Here is a 22,609-nt window from a genome sequence, read left to right on the forward strand (position 1 = left end):
GGAGAGGGAAGAATCAAGGGTGACTCCTAAATTTCTGGCTTGAGCAACTAGTAACAAAAAAAAACAGGCACCATCTATTTACTGTGATGAGGAAGATATGGAAGGAAGAAGAGAAAATCAAGAATATGGGTTTAGAGGTGATGTGTTTAAATTATCTGTGGGACATCAAGAGGAGGTACCAAGTAGGTCATTGGGCATATTAATTTGGAGCTCCAAGAAGAGTTCAATGCTTAAGATAAAAGTTTGAGAGTCTTCAGTAATCTCTATTTTAACAGTATTTATTGAGCACTTACTGTAATGGGTGCTGGAAATAAATCAGTAGGTAAGTCAGGCAAGGAACCTGCTCTAACGCTATTCACATTCTAACAGTAGAGACAGACAATAAACAAGGAAATACGCAAGGTAGCTACTGAACTTGGAAAGGGATGGGACAGAGTAATCATGGCAGGCCAAGTCAGCCTTTGAGTAGAAGGTCTCTCTGAGGAGGTGATATTTGAGGACAGGAAGTGAGGATTTGGAGGAAGGACATTTCAGGAGGAGAAAACTCAAAGTTGAAAGACGAGGAGCTGGAAAAGGCGTTGGCAAGGCCAAAGACTCAGAGAAGACCGCCACTGATGGATCAGAGAGAGCTGAGAGTGAACAGCCCCAAAATGAACATTGGAGGGCTCCAACGTTTCCATCAGTATTTCCATCAGTTAGAAGAGGAGACACCTTGGTGATGCCCAGGGGGCAGCTGGCCCTCCAGGCGGGAAGCTGGGAATCACATGTGCCCTTGTCGTTGTTGGTAGTTGCCATCTAGTCAGCTCCTTTTCCTGGCAACGCTACATATGACAGAATGAAATGTTGCCTGGTCCTGCACCGTCATCCTGCTTGTTGGTATGTTAAAGTCCATTGCTGTGGCCACTGTGTAAGTCCACCTCATTGAGGGTTTCCCTTATTTTCACTGAAGTTCTATTTTACCAAAGGTGATGTCCTTTTCTAGCAACTGGTCTTTCCTAATGATGTGTACAAAGTAAGGGAGCGTAGTGATTTGAGAGTCATAAAGCAAATGGAGCCCTGGTGGAGAAGTCGTTAAGAGCTCAGCTGCTAACCAAAAGGTCATCAGCGGTTGGAATCCATCAGCCACTCCTTGGAAACCACATGGGGCAGTTCCACCCTGTCCTATAGGTTTGCTGTGAGTTGGAATCGACTTGATGGCAATGGGTTTTTTTTTTTTTTTTGGCCTGTTTAATGTAAATATGGCATCCGATGTCAAGGAGGACATGTGGTTACCCTCGTGGAGTTCATAGAGGGAAAAGAGGAGAGAACTGAGCACAGAATTTGGGGAGAGAGTGAACCAGCCCTGAGGGAGACTGAGAACCAGCAGTCTGAGAGGTGGGAAGGACATGTCAAGGACAAGGTAGTTTACGGTGTCAGATGCAGCTCCAAGGTCACGTAGCAGGGGAGGAGAAGACTGAGCAGTCAGGAAAGTCCTGGGTGTTAGGATTGGAAGCTGGATTACAACTGGCTGGAGTGAGCACAGGAGATAAGAAAATGGAGGCAGCAAGTGGAAGATGGTGTAAATGTTTGCAGTGGGGGGAGAGGAAATAAAAAGAGATGGGTTGGGTTATAGCTTTGGGGGTCTCCTTGCTTTTAGGAATGTGTTCCTTTTCTTAGAATGGGCTCTGCGCCAAATCTGGGCCTCGGTGCTGAGGCAGCTGGGGACATAACTACTGCCCACTCGGCCCCAAACCCTTTCTTTTGGCTCATGTTAAGACAAACGAAGTAACCAAGCAAGCTTGGGGCTTTGATGCAGCAGATTCTTCAAGCTTTAAACGGCATTTACTCTCCCCTGGTGGGTGGGTCCTATCTCAATCCATCTGCCTGGCAATGAGCATTCCAGCTATTTCCTCCAACAGCCTTACAGGCAGGAGGTGCACAATAAATAGCTGTGGTTTGGCGATGGGCTTGATTTACAAGAACCTTGTTGTTCCCAAGAGCGGTCCCATAGCCTGCCCTGCGTGTGCCCTGACTGCTCAGCCTGCCTCATGTCAAACGCGCGGGAGCAGAGTCCCCCCCAGACAGTCCCACTCTGAGGGTTGATATGCCACCGACGGTTCTTTTCAAACATGAAAAATTGTCTTTGCCAACACCTCGCTCTTCTAATTGCATTTAAAAACAGATAATGCTTTAAAAAGTCAAATAATATCAAGTAGCAGGTACAGCGGAAGGGGAAATGCCGTGCAGTCAGGGTGTGCGCGCCTCCTCTGAGATTCAAGATGTCAAACTGTGTTACTCTGCTTATTGCTTTATAGTATTTCAAATCGCGTTACGTTACATCCCGCCACTCTGGCATATGAAGTGAGCCCCAAACTGTCAGATAATGGGCAAACACAAGGGTTGCCTGACAGTATGAATTATCCTTGAGTGGTTTGGCATAAAGTAATCACGCCACTCTTCAGGGAGAGAGAGAGAGAAAAAACTCAGAGCCAGACACTCTGGACCACGCAGCATAGCAGTCAGCGTGGCTGGCCCACTGTAGCAGCCGCCACCAGGCTGGTCGGCCTGTCGCCTCCACTAGGCACCGAAAGCCACTCTGCGGACACCTGAGTCTGAAGATAAAAAGCTGGACCAGCCAAGGTCATTCCCGATTAATAAAGCGTTGCTCACCCAGAAAGAGAAATTAGTGACAGGAGGAAATGACCATTTAATGCATCCTGCAAGACTGCACTTCCTGCACAGGCTGGGAGCCGGTCTGGGGCGGAGGCCCTGTCGCCAGTCACAGCGATGCGACCCGCTCTTGGGGTGGGGGGTTAGTGGAGGGGTGGGGGGTAGAGGAGTGGGGGGAAGAAGTGGAGGGGTGAGGGCAAGGGGGTGGAGAGGCGAGGGGGAGGGGGCGGTATGATTCACAGCTTGGAGAAAGCGGCTTTATTTTACAAACAGGCATTTCACAAACTGGGTTTGTGTTTCTTTGGTGCTACTTTATTCTCTAGGCAAAGTCATTCTATTTTTAAAAGTGCTTTTTATAATCTGAATTTGCATCTCTATTAAAAACTGCCAATACTGAGCATTTAAGAGACGAGCTGCAATGACAACTGTTGATGGGGGGGTGGGCGGGGGGACGTGGGAGAAACGTCCAGTGGAGAAGCCAGATGACAGCTGCCGGTGATCACATCCCAGTGGCTGGCTCCTTACTCATGGGTAGATCCGGGGAGCCTGGTCATGGGGTCACGTCAAACCAAGAGGGGCATTTCCAAGGCAGCTGGAGGCCAACTACTAGGGTGAAGACCCACGGTTTTTATTAATAGCGGCTGTGGTTGGAGGTGGGCCACCATCAGCAGCCATCATGGTGAGGCTGGAGCCTGGGGAATGGCTAGCAAGATGGGCTCTGAGCGTGTCCGGAATCAGGTGTGGACGCTGCTTTGGGATTTGTTAGAGAGCTTCGTGTGTGGGGTGGGGGGGGATCAGCACCCCTAAATGAGCCATGGGCCAGTGAGAAGCTGAGATACAGCCCTTACTTTTCCGCCAAACGTATTTCGAACAACTCCCTGACTTATAATCTATGCTCTAGTGGATGTCTTTCCTCGCCACCCGTCCCCTACCCTGTCCCATTTGATTCTTTAGGATGTATCTTTTGCCATGGTCCTCGTCTACCCAGTTGGAGCCTTTCTTCAAAGCATGACTTCAGTTCCGCCTTTTTCAGGAGGGCTTTCCTGACTTCTCAGCACCAGCCCTCACCTCGGATTGCCCCGTCTTCAGAGCGCCTCTAGAAAACAGCTCTTGATTTCACATTATCTTATAGTATTTTTTTGGAAATTTGGGTCAACTCCCAAATGCTTTGGGGGACCTTTCTGAGATTCTGGAGTCATTGCCTCAGACTATTTTTGTGAATCAAACTCCTGAAACCAGGAAAATCCAAGGGAGCTGCCAATTGCCGTCAAGTCGGCGCTGACTCATGGCGACCTCTTGTGTGTCAGAGTAGAACCATGCTCCAGAGAGTTTTCAATGGCTGCCTTTTCAGAAGTAGATCGCCAGGCCTATCTTCTGAGGCACCTCTGGGTGGTCTTGAACCTCCAACATTTTAGGTTAGCAGCTGAGTGCATTTACCGTTTGCACTACCCAGGGACTCAACCAGTGGAGCAGGCAGGCTGTAACCAATGGATCGAGAGTTGAGGGTAATGATGGCAAGGTACGAGAACCGTGGGGGACCCACCAAGAGACTCCCATAACTGTGTGCTCCAGATTTCCTGCTGGGGCAGAGGATGGCAGAGAGAAGGCATGAACACCCAGAAAGACCAGCTTCCCCGTAGTTGATGCTTTGTTGATCAACATATAACCTCTTTTTCCTGTCCCCACCACCCTCTTCCTCTTCCTGAGTTTTCTCTCCCAGTGGAGTTCCAAGTCCCAGTGGCTCTCTCAGTCCATTCAATAAAATACAGATCTCAGGGGATCTGCCTCTGAGCTCCTTCCCTAGGGGTGGTGGCACTTGGTAGCATGTCTCTGGTTCCTCCAGGGACCTACCTCAGGGGATTCCTTGCTCTTTCGGGGCGGCCTACTTAAGTCACCCAAGAAGTAACTCCCTTGGGTGGTTGCTCTGCCATCCCCTAGAAGGTCTGGTATTATGGGTTCTTCACCTGCCCCCGCCTCATGGCGTGGCAGCTACTGCTGCTGGTCTTGAATTAGCTTTGTCAGAACCCACTCACACTACAGGGTTGTAATTCAGAAAGGAAAGGCCATATTGGGTGGACATTTTCTAACAATAGAGAAGTGAAAGGGTATCTCCCTCTTTTCCTTCTACTGACACCTCAAAATTAGATAGTGGTCTTGTATCTTCACCCCTAATTTATCTGTGTTGAAGTTAGAATTTCTGGAATCCTTGTGATGGTGGTGAAATAGAGATAGAGGAGGAAGTCCAGGAGTGTGGGTACCCAAGGAGGAAGGTGAGGAGGATGGGGTCCGGAGACGGAGCAGTGGGGCTGGAGGCAGGGTCGGGAGACGGAGCAGTGGGGCTGGAGGCAGGGTGGGGAGCAGACAGACATGTAGATTTCAGCAACTATGGGGCTTAGCTTAACCTGAGTGCCTTAGGAAATATGTATATTACTGGAATTTTGTTCTCTTTCCTGCTTCAAGTTCTATTACATTTCTTTTGTAAAACTTTGAAGCCACAACAAGATGGGGTCTGTTTTTCTAAGAGGAGTTTTTGACAGCAGTTGAGGACCGAGAGTGATCTGCTCTTCTTAGTGACGTACCAGAAAGCTAGTGCTTCTCTTGCTCTGCTACCACGTCGAACCCGGCCTTGCAGGGCAGGAATGACAGAGTTATGGCTTCCTAGTCCTTCTCCACTGTCTTCCTGCAGGATAATGTCATGTCTGAAGATGGAGCTGAACATGGCTGAAACACATGCACTCGAGGCAGCCTGGGGAGATCAGGATCTGGAGGTACGTCTCACCTGCTGATGGTGGATGTGATTGGGATCAATCAATCGATGAATTAGTTCAATGACTGTTGAACGCCTACACTGTACCAGCACAGCAGCTGTAAGTGCTAGGAGGAGTCCGAGTCAACAGTTTTGTAACGATGTATCCAAAAGGTAGAGCACCAGTCAGTTGGCACAGACCAGAGACTTAGTCGATATCTGTGCACGCAACACCAAGTGCCGGTGATACCCCACTGCTGGGAGGGCAGGCGAATGTGTCCAGGCTTGGGTAGAAATCGAGGCTGATAATGTCAGAAACTTCTGTAAGAAGGTAGTAGGCCCTTGGGCACCAGTCTGAATTTCCAGGACCTAATTCTTGCCCCTAAAACAGGGTGGTGCAAAAGGTTAAGTGCTTGGCTACCAACCAAAAGGTTGGTAGGTTAAATCTGCCAAGAGATGCCTCAGAGGAAATGCCTGGCAATCTGCTTTCAAAAGACCACAGCCTTTGAAAACCCTATGGAGCACAGTTCTACTCTGAAACACATGGGGTTGCCATGAGTCAGAATTGTCTTGACAGCAACTGGTTTCTTTAATTCTTGCTCCTGAAACAGGGTAGTCTGGAGAAATGGTGAGAGCCTAGCCAGGCACTGGCTCTAGAGAGACAGGTACTGTGTCATAAGGCAGGGGTCCAGACACTAGAAATGGAGAGCCCTGATGCTGAGTGCTACACAAGGTTCAGTCCTAGTGCTGACTAAAAATCTCAGTGCCATTGAGTAGGTTCCAACTCATAGCTACCCTATAGGACACAGTAGAACTGCCCCACAAGGTTTCCAAGGGGCAACTGGTTGATTTGAACTGCCAACATCTTGGCTGGCAGCTGAGCTCTTAGCCACTGTGCCACCAGGGCTCCTCGTGCTGACCGGAGCTCCTCAGATCTCACCTGCCTGAAGTCAGGGACAGAGGCAGAGCAGAGCCTCTTTGCAGGTAGCCTACACACCTGTGGCAGATGATGTTGGTGCCCTGGCTTGGTGTGGCTTTCTCCAGCTTTTGCATTCTTCCCTCCTAAACTGCTCACACCTGTAACCTTCTTCAGACGCTCACCCTTGGTCTACTGGAGCTTCACCAGACCGGGAAGTGCCTGGGAATTGACATTCTCCCGAGGCTGCCCACAATGTCTTAGGAGGGGCAGTCTCTGGGGAATAAATTACACTCCATGCCTCAGTTTCCAATTGCCGCTGTAACAAATTGCCATGAATTTAGTGGCTTAAAACAACACCACACAAAGTTATTGTCCTTCTCTTCCTCTGATATGGTTTTGTCTTAGTTCAGGTTGCCCAAGAATACTCTGAGACAAGTAAGTGATTGACGGATTGTTGTATTTCTTCCTTGTTTTGTTGTGAATGTGTGGGTGTGTATATGTGTAACTTTGTTTCCTTCTCTCTCTTATTTCATTACTTATCATAAAACATAAGACGTAAAAGCGGTTAGTGCATTTTTGGTTGTACGCATGTTAGTTGGAAGTATGACTTTGTAATTGTCTTTATTTGGAGATTATATATGGTTTAAAAAGATGTCTGTGGGTGCCAAGTTGACAAGGAGTCGACTGTGATGGTTAAGTTTATGTTTATGTGTCTACTTGGCTAGGCTATGGTGCCTAGTGGTTTGGCCAAACACTAGCCAATTGCCATTAAGTAATGTAATGTGATGTGATGTGATGTGATGTGATGTGATGTGATGTGATGTGATGTGATGTGATGTGATGTGATGTAATCACATTCCATAATATAATATAATGTAATTTTTTAATGTAATCATTCAATCAGTTGAAAGGGGAGTTTCCTTAGGGTGTGTTCTGCTTCCAGACTGTAAATAGACATTTTGGAAAACTTTCTCTCTGCTCTGTACCCTTTCTGTTGCCTGACCTAAGAATCTTGGGACACAAGCCTGTCAGAGTCTCCAACCTGCCTCCTGACATGGCTTTTGGACTGGCCAGCCCCTACAATCATGGAAGCCAATTCCTTAAACTGTTCCTGGGAGAAAGTGGTTGATGGGGCAGAAGCAGGATAAGGAAAGGAAAGGAGCCAAGAAAGAGTTTGATTTCGGATGACGTCCTAGCCTCAGCCTAATCTCTTGGAGGAATGCTGGTACTGTAAGCAGAATAATGGCTCCCTCCATCCCCGAAAGATATCAAGTCCTAATCCCAGGAACCTGTCAATGTTACCTTATTTGGAAAAAGGGTCTTGCCGATGTGATTAAGTTACATACCTTGAGGAGTATCCTGGATGATCTGGATGGGCCCAGTGTGATCACAACTGTCTTTATGAGACAAGCAGAGGGAGATTCCACGCACACACAGAGAAGGAGATGTGAGGATGGAGCAGAAACTGGAGTGATGTGGACACAAGCCAAGGAATGCCAGCCACCACCAGCTGGAAAAGGGGGAAGGGATTCTCCCCCAGAGCGCCTCTGGAGGGAGCATGGCCCTGCCAACACCTTGTTTTCTGCCCAGTGAAGCTGATTTCAGACTTCTGGCCTCCCGAACTATGAGAGAATGAATTCCCGTTGTTTTAACGCGCCGAGCTTGTGGCGATTTGCTACAGTGACCACAGGAAGCTAAGACAGTGCCCGCTGTTGGCTCTGCTTTCCTGGCCTGGAGTGTGGCCAGGCTTGCCCAGTGAAATAAGGGCCAGGTTTGGGCAGGCCTGGTACACATATCACACATTAGCTTCAGGGTCAGGGGAGAGGTCCAAGTGTGTTTCTACCTTTGGAGCCACAGAAGTACGATCTGAGGGTGTTTGTCATTTCTACACAGATCTCTCTCTGATTTTAAACGTACACATTTTAACTAACTGCCACCCATCTGTCAGTGTGTTGTAATGCGGTGGCTTGCATGTTGCTCTGATGTTAGAAGCTATGTCACAGTATATTAAATACCAGTAGGGTCACCTTCAGTGGACAGGTTTCATTGGAGCCTCCAGACTAAAACAGACAACAAAGAAAGGCCTGGTGATCTATTTGTCCAAATCAGCCAATGAAGACCTGTGGACCACAACAGAACGCTGTCCAACTCATTTACGTTGGACAAGTCATCAGGAGGGACCAATCACTGGAAGAGGACATCGTGTTTGGTGAAGTAGGGGACCAGCAAGGTCGTGGGAGACCCTCAGTGAGACGGACTGGCACAGTGGCTACGATGATGGTCTCAGCCATGCCAGTGACTGCGAAGATGGCGCAGGACTAGGCAACATTTCATTTTGTTGTCTATAAAGTCTCCGTAAGTCAGAGGCAACTTGACAGTAGCTACCTATTTTAATCAAAAACTAAAATGGTAGCAGAAGTTATAGATTACTTCTGTCCAATGCCTAAGATGCATAGTGGTTCTGGTTCTGACCAGTTTCCTATCTTATCTACAGAAGACCTAAGTGGAAATATATTGGTACCAGTTATTGGCTACACATTTGGCGGCTTAAAAACCACAACTATTGTTTAATTTATGCTGGCTTTTAGAGAAGTACACTAAGGAGAATGTTGTGAGTTGTCAGCACCGAATGCATTTTTATGAGGAAGGAAAGCATGTTCCCATTTCTGGGCCCATACTGACAGTCCCTGTATACGAGTGATGGAAAAGATGAAAGAAAAATAAAGTATCTAACCCAGGGCTCAGAGGTGTTGGTGGTTCAGCTGTAGAATTCTCACCTTCAAAGCAGGAGACCCAGATTCGATTCCCGGCCAGTGCACCTCACGTGCAGCCAACCACCCCTCTGTCGGTGGAGGCCTGCGTGTTGCTAGGATGCTGAATAGGTTTCAGTGGAGCTTCCAGACTAAGACAGACTAGCAAGAAAGGCCTGGTGATCTACTTCCAAAAATCAGCCAGTGAAAACCCTATGGGTCACAAGGGTCCACTCTGCAGCCTATCACAGGGCCTGGGTAGCATTTCATTCTGCTGCGTATGGTGTTGCCATGAGTCGGGGCCAACTCTGTGGCAGCTAACAGCAGCAACAAAGCCCAGGGCTCAGGAAAATACACAAATGTTTAAGAGCCCACTTACCATTTCACTAACTAAATGTACGTCAGCAGCATGCGCCCAACTTAATGATGGGTTTTGCTCTTAAGCAAACATAGTCAGTCTCCAGCATAGCAATAAATATTTCTTTTTGCCAATTGCCTTGCTTTCAAACGTCCGTATGACATTTTGGTAAAAACACCACAGAACCAGCAGCTTTTCTTTTAAAGGGAGAAAAAGAAGACACCATTCTTGACGTAAAGATTGCTCAGATAACCACAAGATTTTGGAGAGATCCACTGACGCGTTTGTCTCTCCTACTGGACGGTTGGCTCCTCCAGGGAAGGACTACCACTCACCGTTGGTTGATTCCAACTCGTGGCGCCGTCATGTGTGCAGAGCAGAACTGTGCTCCACAGGGTTTTCAATGGCTGTGGGCTTTTGGAAGCAGAGCGCCAGGCCTGTCTTTAGAAGTGTTTCTGGGTGGGCTGGAACTCCCAACCTTTAGGCTAGTAGCCCAGCGCATAACCATTTGTGCCACCCAAGGACTGCTAGGAAAAGGACTAAAAAAAACAACAACAACAAAAAAAAAACACAAACCTCTTGCCATCAGGTTGATTCCAACTCAGAGCGACCCTATAGGACAAAACAGAACTGCCCCACTGGGTTTCCAACCCCCTAAATCTTTATGGAAGCAGACTACCACACCTTTCTCCCATGGAGTGGCTGGTGGGTTCGAACCGACAACCTTTTAGTTAGCAGCCAAACCACCGAGCCACGAGGGCTAGGTAGGTCTCACTCACCTTTGTTCTCCTTGGTGCTGCACAGGGCCTCAGAAAGTTCTCGGTAATCATTTGGCTTCGAATGTGGGTTCAGCTCAGTTCACTTCAGCAAACAGTAGTGTTGTCACAGTAGCAAGTGGCTTAGGGGTGGGTAAGGAAATCCCTCTGGCCACCGAGCGGTTTTATATACATTAGATTTGCCAATGAGTTGGAGTCTGCTTTGTGAGTTAGGCCTTTGTTTATTTAGGACTCAGTGAAAGAAGCCCTGGCATTTCCATTCTTGTCAAACTTCTCAGCAGTATCCTGTTCTCTGGGTCCAATACCTGTCTGGAGTACTTGAGAGCTGAAGTTGGCCTGGAGGCAGAGGGCACGGGGTGGGCAGAACCCTTCTTACAAGGAACTCTTTATTCTCAGCACTGTTGTGAGTTCAGGAGTTTTATCATCAAGCCCATTCCTTCCGCTTTGATTGGGTGTGACTAAGGAGAACATTGTCCATCCTGTCTGACCCCATTACATGAACCCAGCCCTCACATTGTGGATACAGGACTTGGTCCCCAGAGTTTATCCAGAACTTCTCCAAACACCAAACCGAAACCCGTTGCTGCTGAGTCCATCTCCAGCCAGTCTTTTTTACTTCTCCTCACTCTCAGCAGCTGTTCCTGGGTGGTGCAGTTAAAGGGATCGACTGCTAACCGAAAGGTTAGTTGTTCAAGTCCACCCAGAGGTGCCTCAGAAGAAAGGGCTGGGGATCTGCTTCTGAAAAGTCAGCCATTGAAAATCCTATGGAGTGCAGTTCTACTCGGACACACAAGGGTCACTATGACTAGGAAGTCACTCAACAGCACCTGGTAGAGGCGGTGGTCACTCAGTTCTCCTGGATCCTTAGCCTAATCCACCTCCCCTTCTGCCATTTTATTTTGGCTCCAAAATTTTCCCCTTGATGATCCAATATGGGGAAACCCTGGTGGCGTAGTGGTTAAGTGCTACGGCTGCTAACCAAATGGTCAGCAGTTCAAACCTGCCAGGCACTCCTTGGAAACTGTATGGGGCAGTTCTACTCTGTCCTATAGGGTCGCTATGAGTTGGAATCGACTCGACGGCACTGGGTTTGGTTTTTGGTTTTGGATCCAATATGGATTAAGGTCTACTCTCTTGCTTTGACCTTGACACTCTTTGCATGATGGGTGTTGTAGTACCTGTTCTCTGGCTCTAGTTGGCCCCCCACAGTGCCTCACCTGCCTTCAAGAGGCCAGTCAGCCAGGGCCCCCTTCCACTTGCCTCATTCCCTCAAGTGAGGGAGGTTGGACCGCTTGATCAGTGGCGTCACTAGGAGGGGGAGGCGGTGGGGGGTTAGGATTACACCTTCTGCCAGAGGGGATGACACCAAAATTAGTGGCAGCAGCGGTGGCAGGCAGGCCAGCACCTTCGGGGGAGGGGCTGCCAAGGCAGTGGAGTCACTAGGATTGGTGTCACCTGTCACCCATTGTGGTAACTCATAACCTCTCCCCTCACCCACCAGGAGCTGGGAGGACCACGGGGGTGGGGCTAAGAGGAGTGGGGCTTGCAGTGCGATGCTCCGCCCCATGCAGGGTGAGGCTGGGTGTCTCTGCCCACCAGAGGGTGGATTGCCGGCTGGCCTCGCCCACCCCAGGTGTGGGTGAGAAGTGTGACGCTAGGAGTTAGCACACTGGGTGACACCAACCCTCATGACGCCCTGCACTTTATTCCTAAATCCCTGGGGAAAAAAGGCACAGGCCAGAGCAGGACACATTTGACATATTCTTTTCTTCTCCCTTCTTCCTGCTGACTGCTCCTCATTGCGCCACCATCTGCCCTCCGCAGCTCCTCACATTTGGGCTCAGTGATGCCCCAACATCCTGTGCCCCCTCCCTCACCCTGCTCTCCTGGAGCCAAGCCTGAATGAGGCCAGATGTACTCAGACCACTTCATCTGAGGATACACTTTCGAGTTACTCTTTGACAATGAGTAAAGGAGACGGAAGAAGGACTGATGTCCTTGAGTTATGGTGTTGGCCAAGAACATTGAATACACTGTGGACTGTCAGAAGAACAAACCAATCTGTCTTGGAAGAAGTACAACCAGAATGCTCCTTAGAAGCAAGGATGGCGAGACTTCATGTCACATACTTTGGACATGTTATCAGGAGGGACCAGTCCCTGGAGAAGGACATCATGGTTGGTAAAGGATCAGCGAAAAAGAGGAAGACACTCAACAAGATGGACTGACACAGTGGCTGCAACAAAGGGTTCAAGCATCACGGTGATCGCGAGGATGGCCCGGACCAGGCGGTGTCTCATTCTGTTGTACACAGGGTCACTATGAGTCAGAACTGACTTGATGGTACCTAACAACAACAATCCTTGAAAAGGAGCCCTGGTGGCACAGTGGTTAAGTGCTCGGCAGCTAACCAAAAGGTCAGCTGTTTGAACCCATCAGCCACACCATGGGAGAAAGATGCGGCAGTCTGCTTCCATAAAGATTACAGCCTTGGAAACCCTATAGGCCATTTCTACTGTCCTGTAGGGTTACAATGAGTCGGAATTAACTGGGCAGCAATGGGTTTGCCTGGGGTTTGACCTTTGAAAGGGTGCCACAGGGCTGCCCACCTTGTTCCCACAGTGGTCCCAGAGTGTTGTGGATTAAATTGTGGCTCTCAAAACATGTGTTGGAACCCTAACCCCTATACCTGTGGATGTAATCCTGTTTGGAAATGGGTTTCCTTTGTTATGTTAATGGGCCATATCAGTGTAGGGTGTGTCCTAAACCTAAGCACTTTTGAGTTAAAAAAAGAGCAGATAAATTTGCAGATGACATAATCTTATACACAGAAAACCCTAAAGAATCCTCAAGAAAACTACTGAAACTAATAGAAGAGTTTAGCAGAGTATCAGGATACAAGATAAACATACAAAAATCATTTGGATTCCTCTACAACCAACAAAAAGAACATCGAAGAGGAAATCACCAAATCAATACCATTTACAGTAGCCCCCAAGAAGATAAAATACTTAAGAATAAATCTTACCAGAGATGTAAAAGACTTATACAAAGAAAACTACAAAACATTTCCATAAGAAACCAAAAGAGACCTACGTAAGTGGAAAAACATACCTTGCTCATAGATAAAAACCAAAAAACCCACTGCCGTTGAGTCGATTCCAACTCATAGTGACCATATAGGGCAGAGTAGAGCTGCCCCACAGAGTTTCCAAGGAGCACCTGGTGGATTCAAACTGCTGGCCTCTTGGTTAGCAGCCATAGCACTTAACCACTATGCCACCAGGGTTTCCACGCTCATAGATAGGAAGACTTAACATTGTAAAAATTTCTATTCTCCCAAAAGCGATCTATAGATACAATGCAATTCCAATCCAAATTCCAATGACATTTTCTAATGAGATGGAGAAACAAATCTCCAACTTCATATGGAAGGGAAAGAGGCCCCGGATAAGTAAAGCATTACTGAAAAAGAAGAACAAAGTGGGAGGCCTTACTCTATCTGTTAGAACCTACTATACTGCCACAGTAGTCAAAACAACCTGGTACTGGCACAACAACAGATACATAGGCCAATGGAACAGAAATGAGAATCCATCCACATATGAGCAGTTGATATCTGACAAAGGCCCTAAATCAGTTAAATGGGGAAGACAGTCTTTTTAACAAATGGTGCTGGCATAACTGGATATCCATCTGCAAAAAAAAAAATGAAACAAGACCCATACCTCACACTATGCACAAAAACTAACTCAAAATGGATCAAAGACCTAAATATAAAATGATAAAGATCAAGGAAGAAAAAATAGAGACAACGTTAGGAGCCCTAATACATGGCATAAACAGTATATAAAATATTACCAACAATGCAGAAGAAAAACTAGATAACTGGGAGTTCCTAAAAATCAAACACCTATGCTCATCCAAAGACTTCACCAAAAGAGTAAAAAGACTAGCTACAGACTGGGAAAAAGGTTTTAGCTATGACATTTCTGATCAGCGCCTGGTCTCTAAAATCTACTTGATACTGCAAAAACTCAACTACAAAAAGGCAAATAACCCAATTAAAAAATGGGCAAAAGATATGAACAGACACTTCACTGAAGAAGACATTCAGTTAGCTAACAGATACATGAGGAAATGCTCATGACAATTAGCCACTAAAGAAATGCAAATCAAAACTACAATGAGATTTCATCTCACTCCAACAAGACTGGCATTAATCCAAAAAACACAAAATAATAAATGTTGGGGAGGTTGTGGAGAGATTGGAACACTTCTACGCTGCTGGTGGGAATGTCAATTGGTACAACCACTTTGGGAACCGATTTGGTGCTTCCTTAAAAAGCTAGAAATAGAACTACCATACGATCCAGCATTTGCACTCCTTGGAATATATCCTAGAGAAATAAGAGCCTTTACACGAATAGAAATATGCACACCCATGTTCATTTCAACACTGTTTACAATAGCAAAAAGATGGAAGCAACCAAGGTGCCCATCAATGGATGAATGGATAAATAAATTACGGTATATTCACACAATGGAATACTATGCATCGATAAAGAACAGTGATGAATCTGTGAAACATTTTCATAACGTGGAAGGCATTATGCTGAGTGAAATTAGTCAGTTGCAAAAGGACAAATATTGTATAAGACCACTATTTTAAGAACTCGAGAAATAGTTTAAAAAGAGAAGAAAATATTCTTTGATAGTTACGAGAGGGGGAGGGAGGGAGGGAGGGAGGGAGAGGGGTATTCACTAGTTACATAGTAGATAAGAACTACTTTAGGTGAAGGGAAAGACAACACACAATACAGGCGAGGTCAGCACAACTAGACTAAACCAAAAGCAAAGAAGTTTCCTGAAAAAACTGAATGCTTCAAAGGTCAGCATAGCAGGGACGGGGGTTTGAGGACCATGGTTTCAGGGGACATCTAAGTCAATTGGCATAATAAAATCTATTAAGAAAACATTCTGCATCCCACTTTGGTGAGTGGCGTCTGGGGTCTTAAATGCTAGCAAGCGGCCATCTAAGATGCATCAGTAGGTCTCAACCCACCTCGTCCAAAGGAAAAAGAAGAACACCAAGGACACAAGGTAATTACGAGCCCAAGTGACAAAAATGGCCACATAAACCAGAGACTACATCAGCCTGAGACTAGAAGAGCTAGATGGTGCCCGGCTATAACCGATGACTGCCCTGACAGGGAACACAGCAGAGAACCCCTGAGGGAGCAGGAGAGCAATGGGATGCAAATCCTAAATTCTTGCAAAAAGACCAGACTTAATGGTCTGACTGAGACTAGAAGGACCCTGGTGGTCACCGCCCCCAGACCTTCTGTTAGCCCAGGACAGGAACCATTCCAAAAGCCAACTCTTCAGACAGGGATTGGACTGGACCATGGGAGAGAAAAAGATGCTGGTGAATAATGAGCTTCTGGGATCAAGTAGACACTTGAGACTATGTTGGCATCTCCTATCTGGAAGGGAGATGAGAAGGCAGAGGGAGTTAGAAGCTGGTGGAATGGACACGAAAAGAGAGAGTGGAGGGAAGGAGTGGGCTGTCTTATTAGGGGGAGAGCAATTAGGATTATATAGCAAGGTGTATATAAATTTTTGTATGAAAGACTGACTTGACTTGTAAACTTTCACTTAAAGCACAATAAAAGTTGAAAAAAAAAAAAAAGCAGATAAGATACAGAGACATGCAAGCACAAACAGGGACAAAAGATGCCATGTGAGGATTGCCAAGGCACCAAGGAACAGAGCCAGCAGAGACAAGGACCTTCCCGCAGAGCCCACACACAGAGAAAGCCTTCCTCTAGAGCCAGCGCCCTGAATTCCAACATCTAGCCTCCTGTTCTGTGAGTAAATAAATTGCTCTTCTTTAAAGCCACCCACTGACGGTGTTTCTGTATTAGCAGCACCAGCTAACTAAGGTGAGGACTCACATCACCTCCCTTTTACTAACGGGGCTCCGGTGCTTGATTTCCTTCTCCCCTTTCCTTGGACTTCAACTTTCCCTGCCTTCTTGTTCTCAGTCCTTCTAGCACCCCCATCCTTAGGCAGAAATGGAAACATTTTCTTACTCTTGACAGCTCCCGCCTTGTCCTTTGACCAGACCCACCCCAGGATGAAAACTACTAGCCATTCTTGGATTTCTCTGTCGGTGCTGTCTTCACATGACCCGAAACCATGAGAATTCACCTACTGGGACCTTCCAGTTACCCCCAAGACCTATGACCTTGACTGTTTCCTTGAATTGTGTGAGAATGTGCCCAGACTCCTTGGGCATTGGGCCATGCCTGGTTTGCTGAGCTTTCACTACTGAGCAGGGTGGGACCTTCCCCCAGTGCCTGGTGGATGGACAGTTCTCACCTTTTTCTCCTCACTGCTCCATCTTAGTCCAGAAAATTGCCATGCCTTACCAACAAACTGTGATTACGTCTTTTGTTTATCTGAAGAGATTGGCTTTTAAGTAGTCCAGAGAGTCAAAACACAAGCAAGAGCACACACTGAGATACAGAGGATAACTGGTGATGATGCTAAACTCGCTCGGGAGTATATTTAATGCCTCCCTCACATGCTGTTGGGTGTTTTTTTTTTTTGTTAACACACTTGACTAAAATGACTTTATGCCCCTGTACTTCTGTGTTGCCTGGCTATTGTCTTTAGATACATGAGTTATTACTTCTAAAGAAACATGAGTGTTTTAAAATCAGTTTACCACACTGACTATTATTAATTTGCATTATGCTTTATGATTTTCAAAGCTCTTTCATGGACTTCAGTGTATTTCCCTGAAATGCATATCATGCTTTGAAGTCAGCAGGAGTTTCTACATTTGTCCAATGCTGCAGCCACTGTTCAAACATTCTGGAAATTTTGATGTGGATTTGAGAGAACTTTACAAGACACACGAGGAGTGCCCTTACACTAGACTAGAGCAGCACTGGAGCCCAGGTGGCCCAGTGGTTAAGAGCTTAGGCTGCTCACCAAAAGGTTGGCAGTTTGAATCCACCAGCTGCTCCTTAGAAATCCTGTGGGGCAGTTCCACTCTCATAGGTCGCTATGGATCTGAGTCTACTCGACGGCAATGGATACAGAATCCCCCAGAAAGCTTGTTAAACCGTGGATCATGAGCCGCTCCACCCATAACTTATCTTACCGTGAAGAACTTCATCAAACCTGGCTGGAGGTGGCTGCTTGTCATTCAGAGTTTCTGTACTTTGCACTGGACGCAGCGCCAGATGAGATTTTGGATGGTCTTTCCTGAGAAGAGGGCGAGTCTATCCTGTGTGGAAAAAGGGTGCATGTGGTGGCGCAACGGTTAAGCAATCTGCTGCTAACCAAAAGCTTGGCAGTTCGAACCCACTCAGCAGTTCCTTGAGAGAAACACCTGGTACTCTGCTCCTGTAAAGATTACAGCCAAGAAAACCCTATGGGGCAGCTCTACTCTGACACATAGGGTTGCTACGAATCAGAGTCAACTAGGTGGCACACAACAACAACAACATGGATATTGGTGGTAAAAAGAAACAGCAGTGGCAAGATGGCTAACTGCTCACAAGTCTGTGCTCTTCCAGGGAGGAGAGTTTTAATGGAAGTGGTTGTCTAGCCCCAGTGGTGTTTAGATGACTGGTTCTTGCCAATAAACTATGACTAAAGTGCCATTTCCAGACTAAAGAGGTTAAAAAGTGGCTGTACTTTCTCCACTTTCTTTCACCCCATTGAATGGCTGGATCCAGAGGGGTCTGAGGCTGAGAGGAGGGAACGACCAAAAGATGGAAGGAGACTGGGTCCCCAAATTACCTTGTGGAAGTCTGCTGACCAACCAGGAACACCTGCATTAGACTGTTACCTGAATAAGGAATACATTTTCTTTTCTGTTCAGCCACTGAAAATTTAAGGGCTTATTTGTTACAGCAGCTGCTGTTGTTCTCTACTGTCGAGTTGGCCCCCGACTCATGGCGACCCCATGTATAACAGAATGAAGCACTGCCTGGTTCTGTGCCATCCCCATGATTGGTTACAGATCAGACCCTTGTGACCTACAGGGTAGGCTTTTATTGGCTGATTTTCAGAAGTAGGTGACTGGGCCTTTCTTCCTAGTCTGTCTTTGGGAGCTCTGCAGAAACCTATTCAGCATCATAGCAGTACACAAGCCTCCACTGACAGACAGGTGGTAGCCACAGCTCAAAATAATATACCCTCAAAGCACTTCAGTAGAATTACTTGATGGCCACCGTAAAAAGGTAGATACAGCTGTTCTCAGATGCTGTTATTGCGGGCCTAAACAAAGACAAAAAAAAAAAAAAACAAACCTCAAACCCATGGCCATCTAGTCGATTCCAACTCCTAGCGACCCTGTAGGACAGAGTAGAACTTCCCCATAGGGTTTCCAAGGAGTGGCTGATGGATTCCAGCTGCCGACCTTTTTGTCAGCAGCCAAATGCTTAACCACTGTGCCACCAGGGCTGCTAAATGGAGACAGGAAGAGAATAATTATTCTCTAAGCCACCTCCATTGGTGACTCATTCTGGAGCCCTTACTTTCGGCCCTGGATGATTGTCTTTTCAAAGAAAAATCAGCTTTGATGGAGGCTATGAGATGTTAAAAAAAACAAACAAACACAAAACCAAACCATTGCCTTCTGACTCGTGGTGACCCCATGTGTGTAGAACTGATCCACAGGGTTTCCTTGGTTATAATCCTGATAGAATCAGGTCACCAGGCCTTTCTTCCTTGGCATCCTGGGTGGGTGTGAACTGCCAGCCTAGAGTGCAAACCATTTGCACCACTCAAGGGCCTACTGTGTCAGGCTATGCTTTTTTTCCCCCTGCCATGCAGGTTTTTCTGGGCACTTGAGTGAACCAGAGGAGCTTTGTGTCTTGCATTAGTGAGCTCTCTGCTTTTGTTGGAAGAAACAAGAAAATGCATTTCATTTGCCACTGGTCATGCTGAGATGACAGGTAATTAGAAACTTTAATCAATCTTGTTTTGTCAGCACGACTTTCATATCAAAAAGAGGCTGTTTTTTTTAAAAAAGTCACAAATAACTATAATATTTAGGACTGTGAAGCATCGATAATGAAGTATAATGACTTTAAATAATGATATCTCACAGTCCTTTCACCGAACCTCTTGTGTGTATCAAATTCTTTTCCTCCACACCTTTCTGAGTTTCCATTTGCACATAATTTTCATTTGTTTATATGCCCTTCATATCTTACAAGTCGCTGCTCTAAGTTTTATGGATGTGGATGGAAGAGGGACTCTCCAGTGGAACTTCTTCCTCCTCGGGCTACTTAATTTGTCTTAGCATTTAACACTTTCAGAACAGACTTTTGAGTCAGCCGAGTCTGGTTTTAGATTCTGATTTGTGACCATCAGCAAGTGTCATGGATTGAATTGTATCCCCCTAAAATATGTGTCAACTTAGTTAGGCCATGATTCCCAATATTGTGTAATTGTCCTCCATTTTGTGATATTGTGTAATTACTTGTTATAAATCTAAACCTCTATATGTTAACAAGGCAAGATTAGTGTGAGGTGTATCTTGGGTCACATCCTTACTAAAGGAACCTTACTAAAAGTGTGACTCAGGTCACAGCTTTACTCAAGTCACACCTTTACCCAGGTCATGCCCTCAACACCTTATTTAAGTCACATCCTTACTTGAGTCACTCTTTCTTAAGGCACACCTTTACTCAAGTCACACCCTTACCTGAGTCACATCCTGACTCAAGTCACACGCTTACTCAACTCGCACCCTCACTCGAGTCACACTTTCTGAAGTCACACCCTTACTCAAGTCACACCCATACTCAAGTCTCACCCTTATTTGAGTCACACCATTTCTGAAGTCACACCCTTACTCAGGTACACCCTTACTCAAGTCACACTCTTACTTGAGCCACATCTTACTCAAGTCACAGCCTTACTTGAATCACAGTCTCACTTGAGTCACACCCTTACTCAAGTCACACCCTTGCTTGAGACACACCTTTTATCTTATAAGAGATAAAAGGAGAAAGAAGCGAGTAGAGAGAGGAGGGACCTCACTACCGCCAAAGGAGAAGAGCCAGGACCAGAGTATACATTTGGACCTAGGGTCCCTGTGCTGAGAAACTCCTAGACCCAGGGGAAGCTGGATGCCAAGACACACGGAGACCTCCAAGGAACCCTGGACCCACAGATGTTGAAAGGAGACAAGGATCTTCCCCCAGAGCCAACAGAGAGAGAAAGCCTTCCCCGGGAGCTGGCGTCCTGAATTTGGACTTCTAGCCTTTTATACTATGAGAGAATAAATTTCCGTTTGGTAAAGCTACCCACTTGAGGTGTTTCTGTTATAGTAGCACTGGATAACTAAAACAGCAAGTAGTTCACCTCTCTAAGGGGACTCTCTTTCACTCTCTGTAAATTAAGGATATATTTACCAATCTCATAAAGTTGTCATAATAATCAAGGGAAGTAAAAAACACAAAGTATCTAGCACGAAATCTGGTACAGAATGTTGGAAATAAGCTCTTGAAAATGTTAAATCTTTCTGCTTTACTTTCTAACAAGGGACGTTCTTCTTTTCCGCAGGAAATAGATCTAATAGCTTGGTGACTAGAATTTGTTAAGAGTTCATTTGACATCTCCCTCCCTCAAAGAGCTTGCAGTGGAGCACTTGGACAGGTAAACAAGCCATTACATCAAGTGTGTTAATTGAGGGGGGTTCTGGGTGCTGCACACCACCCATCTCTCAGTTTGTCATACCGTGGTGGCTTGTGTGTTGCTGTGTTGTTGTGATGTGGATCAATATTTCAAATACCAGCAGGATCACCTGTGGTGGACAGGTTTCAGAGGAGCTTTCAGACTAAGACAGACTAGGAAGAAAGGCCTGGTGATCTATTTCCAAAAATTAGCCGATGAAAACCCAGTGGATCACAACAGAATATTGTCTGGTATAGTGCTGGAAGATGAGCCCCCTAGGCTGCAAGTCATTCAAAATATGCAGCGGCTGCAACAATGCACTTGAGCATAGTAACATCCATGAAGATAGCACAGGACCAGCCAATGCCTCGTTCTACTGTCCATGAGGTCGCCATGAATTGGAGTTTAACAACAGCAGCTGGGTGTTATAGCAGCTCAAGGGAGCCTGCATACCTCTTCCATCACCTGCCTGGGAGAGTTGTATCGATCTTACCAATTAAAGAGGGAAAAAAAAAACCTTCCTTTTGGAGAACATAAGAGACTAAAGTGTGAGATGGCCCACATTTCAAGAAGACGCTGTGATTGCAGACAGCTGACTGCATTTTGAGGCCTGTGACTCTGCCAGAAATTCTGGAGAGGTTCCGGCAGAAAGGCGGATTGGGGAGTTGTGAGCATGTGCTGTTTCTGGTGTGCTGAGGCGTGGAGCTTAGCGGGGGGCGCAGCAAGAGGCCAAGGAGTCTTAGGTTCACACGCGGTTTGAATTTTCTTCGGTTCCCCTCGTGCTGGCATCTGAAAGCTTGCAGATGGATGTTGGATGCTGCACATGCCCTTCGTGTTTTGATTTCGATGTCTTTATTCATGGTGGTTCCTGAACCTCCTGCTTTCTTGCCACTGATCCAAACCAATCCATTTTTCAAGGCCCAGTTGATGTCTCACTTCCTCCCCAAAGTGGTCACATTCTCTCTACAGTGATGTATTTTACTTATGACCTAAGTATGTTGTTTATATCACCACCAGTACACAATTTAAGGTTATTTTCTTATTGCTTTATTTGTAATTTTCTCGAGCTTCCATCTAGATGGTGAACTTACCCACGCAAACCTTATTCATCCATTTAACCAGCCAACCAGCCAATACGGACCAAGGACCCACCACGTGCGAAACATGGTGCTGATTGCATACACACAAGTTATTTTATTCCTCACAAAATATCACGGGGAAGTTATCACTCTGGTTTCGTAGATTCTTCTTTAAGCCTTATTGTTAGGTGCTATTGAATCAATTCCTACTCTGTCAATTCCTCATGTGACAGGGTAGACCTACCCCATAGGCTTTTCTTGACTGTAAACCTTATGGGAGCAGATAGCCAGGTTTATTTCCCGCAGGGCAGCTGGGTAGGTTCAAACTACCAGCCTTTTAGTTATTAGCCAAAGGCTTAACCATTGCTCCACCAGGGCTCCTTCTTTGAGCCTTAGATTTCTCCATGATGTGTCCACAAATCAAGACCCTTATTGTGGAGCTCATAAGTGAGAGATCTGGATTTTAAACTCCGGCCCCAAATCTGTCTTTCCTTTACACCAGTGCAGACGCTGTCAAGGTTGACCATGCTTGCTCCTTGTTTTGTGTTCATCAAAGTCTCCAGTTATGTGCTTGGCATATAATTCAAACTGAATAAATCTTGATTAAGTCTTTGAAAAGGACACT

This window comes from Loxodonta africana, chromosome 12, assembly GCF_030014295.1.
Source record: "Loxodonta africana isolate mLoxAfr1 chromosome 12, mLoxAfr1.hap2, whole genome shotgun sequence".
In the NCBI taxonomy this organism is placed as follows: domain Eukaryota; kingdom Metazoa; phylum Chordata; class Mammalia; order Proboscidea; family Elephantidae; genus Loxodonta; species Loxodonta africana.